We start from the raw sequence: 4,412 nt of genomic DNA on the forward strand, positions 1-4,412 counted from the left end.
TATATATATATATAAAATACGCATTTTTTGGTTTTCTTTTTTATAATTTGAATTTATTTTTGTTTTTTTTTTAATATTAATTTTACTAGTTTTTTTATTTTTTTTCATTATTTTTCTATTTTTTTTTAAACTAGTTTGTTTTTAATTTTTTTAATTTTTTTTTTCCATGTTTTTTTAATTTTTTTCTTTTTACTTACTTAATTTTATATATATATATATATATATATATATATATATAGATATAGTTTTTTTTTTTCCAAATTCTTTTATTGTTTGTGAGATAAATTTTTTCAACATTTTTTATTTTTTACTTTTGTCTTTTATACATATTTTTATATTTGTTTTTTTAAGTAATCAATATTTTAATCTTAATTTTAGTATTTTTAATTTTTTTTTGTTAATTTTCTATTTCTTTTTAAATCTAATTTGTTTTTAATTTTTATTTTTAATATTTTTTGTTTTTTCTTAATTTTTCTATTTTTACCTACTTAATTGTAAGTTTTTTTTTAAATGTTGTTTTTTTTTTGCCATTCTTTTTTATGGTTTACAAGATAATTTAATTATTTTTTTTTAAATATTTTTTTTTACTATTTATTTGTTTATAATTTTTTTTTTTAGTTTTTTAATTTTTACCATTAATTTTGTATTTCTTACCCCATTTTTTAAATTTTTTTAATGTGTTGTTTTTAGTATATATTTTAGTTTATGTTTTGTTTTTGTTTTTTTATTTTTATTTTTTTTGTTTTGTGTTTTTTCATTGTTTTAAATTTTTTATTTTTATTTTATATGTTTTCATTATTTCTTTTAAATTTAATGTTTTTCGGGGTCATGATAAAATATTTTACGCCATTATTTCGAAATGTTGAAATTTTACTTCTGAAAAAAAGGAAGTGTTCTACCAACTTTTACGCCATTATTTCGAAATGTTGAAATTTTACTTTTGAAAAAAAAAGTGTTCTACCAACATTAACACTTTTCGTTTTGAGGGTGTTTTTTGGATAATTTTTGCGCAAAAAATTGGTTTTCACCGCCATTTTTAAAACATGTTGAAAATTTACCCAAGAAAAAAAAATGTGTTATTCCAGCATCAACGCTTTTCATTTTTAGCACTGTTTTTGATGCTTTTTCGGGGTTTTTTGGCCAGAGTTCCCGTTTTGAGTTTATAGTTCCCGTTTCAAAGTTTACATTGTTACCTGCTCTATGTAGTAAAACATCCTTAACCAACTCAAAGGATATTTAACTCAACTAACAATATTAACTATTCAAAACCTTAACCGCCTATTTGTTAATATAGTATACAACACATCATAACATGATTATGTATCTGATTTAAGTGCCCCGCTTTCTTCTAAATCTTATTTGGAAGAAGTAACCACTTTGGAGGGCTGGTTTGTAAAAGCTTCACTGTTATTTTGTTTTCTCGTGGTATTAGGCATGGGATTTGGAAGCATTTTCAATATAATTCCCATGGCTATCATAAGCAATCCAGTTGCATGCTTCTCCATGATAGGCTTTGCGAATACAATATATGACAGAAGAAATGTTACCACCTTTCTCGCAATTGTCACCTATACAAAAAAAAAAATCTCAATAAACGAATCTCAATAATAAACTTAGCATATCAAGATTACCAGAATGGTCATGATCCAATATGTAACAAACCATGGCAGTTGTCGCAGCTTCGAAGATTGCTATTAAACATAGAACATATAGCTAGCCTATGAAGGTGGTTGTTGCTTCAAATATCAGCACGAGATAAACATACAAGTGCTGCCATAGATCAGAACAAAAAAAAAAAAAAAAACGTTTTCATAAATAACAATAATTTTTTCACAAAAGATGACTATGGCTAGAGATTTCAGGAATTGATATATTTAGTTTCAAAACCCAAATATCTGAATAGAAATTAACAAGAAATATCATATACTTGTAAGCGAGCTTCCCAGGCTTTGAAGAGCTCTCGAGTAAAAATAATTGGAGGAATCAAGAAGGGGATTCCCATAGTAGTAGAGTAGAACAACATTTCCATCTGGGAACATCAATTACAATATTGCTTAGTATTGAGCAAGTTGCATTGAGCCTTATATAATTCAAATAATATAAAATTAATAAAGGATCAATTCACAATCATTTTTTCATTAGGGTTTTCTAGGTATGGACCATATTTGTGTAGTAGAAGGATTCAGAGTAAATATGGCCTCTTGCAGGTTGCCCAAAAAGGCATCCAAAATCAGAGCTCCACAAACCATAATAACTCCCCATACACTGAAATTTGGGGATGTTTGGGCATCTGCTAGTGTGAATATTATCAAACCAACGATAAGCAATATAGCTGTGATGTATTCCTCCAAGGGATACTTTCGCCTTAAGCCTGGTATAAAGGCTCCCATAATCATAACAGGAAAAACCTGTAATGATTCAGATTTATCAGCCATTGTAGAAACCTCAAAAGAAATATATTGTAAACTCAATGAGTATATATACAGAGAAACCCTACCTTGGTAGACTTGAACATGATTTGGGCAGGATAATTAAGAAACATTAGAGATCCCTTGGTTAATCCTTGTGATCCCATGAGTACAACACATAGGTTTACGTATGTTTTCCATGGATTATGTATATCCCTTGTTCTGAAGCCATTGAGATAGATAAGCGCCAAATACACAAATCCTTGTATAAAGGTGAAATACCATCCATAGTTGCACCGATGATATATAGAACAAACGAATCGAAATCTACAACAAAAGTTTTCAGAGAGAAAAAAAAAGCCGCAACTACACAGCAGGGGGCATAATCCGCCGTGGAAGCTCAGGCAGAGAACCCCTAAAGAAATCAGGAGGAGGGTTTATTTGTGTCCAGAACCCACCTGTTTCCCAGCATGATCCATCCAGGGCTCTTGGGAACCTCACCCATATAAAGAAACATTTCTATAGAAACAGGGGCTTAAAACTATCATGAGAACAGTGCCCATATTCTCTTGTGAAATCACAAATAAAGTCACGGTCACACAGAAAAACACGTTCGTCATTCTGCAGGCCCAGACCATGGATCAGAGGTTCGCGTTCAACGGCTTCCAAATACCCGCAGGATCGTTTTGTTGACTCTCATCGCATGGCTGACATTTTATAAGAGGGTAGTGGTGCCCATAGCCCGACACATAACAACAAATAACAAGGAGATCACCATGCTTCAAAGAATGGGGAATGGATTCTCCTTTTCAGCATTATCTAAGGAATGAATAGTGCCCTAAGCCATGGCCTGGAAAAGCAAGCATCACCCATCGTCCCCATCACATCAGCCGTCGTCCCCATCATGGTGTTGTGTCTTCTTCCCTAGTTTTGCATTGTCAGTCCATTCCACACAATAGATAGTGCCGAGAAAGGGCTACTTGCGGTCAATATTATAATCTGTAACTAATTTAATACCGGTAGAATTAATCGGATGGTTGAAACCATTTTAATCGTCTAACACAAGAAATCAAGTGCACACAAATGTACATGTAATGTGAGAGGGAAGTTGTTTTCAAAGGGGAACACCTTACGACGTAAATATTAATATTTTTAGTATATAGAATCAAGATTTACATAACATAAAATTTGATAATGCAATGATAGCCTCAAGAGTAACGACAAGATGGCATGAAGGATTGACAATGTTGGTCCATGAGAAATCTAAGTCAAACTTCAAACAACGATATGGCACGAAGTCTCGACAATTTTTTTTCGTATTTAATTGAACAAATAAAAGGCTTTGGTGTGAACTTGATACCAGCAGATTGTTTTTCGGATGGTCGTGCTTTATTCATGATTACTCGTTACTCTCTTTTTATTTGGAAAAAATATATAAACGTGTGAAGTAATGTGCCATTTTAAATTCAATGATGGACTATGTGACAATTAAAGAGGTACTTTTCTTAGCGGGTGGAAGCATGGATAATTAAATTCACTAAACAATTATTTAAAATGAACAAAATATTAAATTTTACTGATATGAAGCATTATGAAGATGCTCGAGCAAGCGACGCTGGCATCTAGCATTACCGCAGGTTGGTTTGGCGGTTTCGTGGCAGGACATTTACTCGCATTTATGATGCATTGGGTTCAAGGCAAGCAGGGTAAGGATTTCAGGATGGTGAGCACATTTTGCGGTTCAGTTGTTCTGGCTCTGGTTTATTCAGGCAGTGACATTCTCTGGTGGTTACATCCTCAGAACTTCGGCGCATTGCAGAGCATTTGGAAGCCACCATGGCTTCATAATCGCTCGCATCTAGCCAGCTTCGGGTATTTGGTTTTGCTTCTTCCTATAGGTATCTGGTATAGTCAGTCATTTCTCCTCTGGCCCACCTCTGTAAGAGGTCTCGTTTCGGTCTTTGTTGAAGGTGTCTGGGTAGGGTGTTGGGTTCAGTCCATCAG

At 32.5% G+C, this 4,412-nt stretch overlaps 1 pseudogene; it reads right to left on the bottom strand.

Moving 5' to 3' along the window:
- Positions 1 to 1,355: 1,355 nt before the first annotated feature.
- LOC149255120 (UDP-galactose/UDP-glucose transporter 4-like) lies at positions 1,356 to 2,925 on the bottom strand (annotated as a pseudogene).
- Positions 2,926 to 4,412: the final 1,487 nt, after the last annotated feature.

This window comes from Pinus tabuliformis, chromosome 7 (assembly GCF_031772625.1).
Source record: "Pinus tabuliformis cultivar Carrire ecotype Pingquan chromosome 7, CPIR1, whole genome shotgun sequence".
Classification (NCBI taxonomy): Eukaryota; Viridiplantae; Streptophyta; class Pinopsida; order Pinales; family Pinaceae; genus Pinus; species Pinus tabuliformis.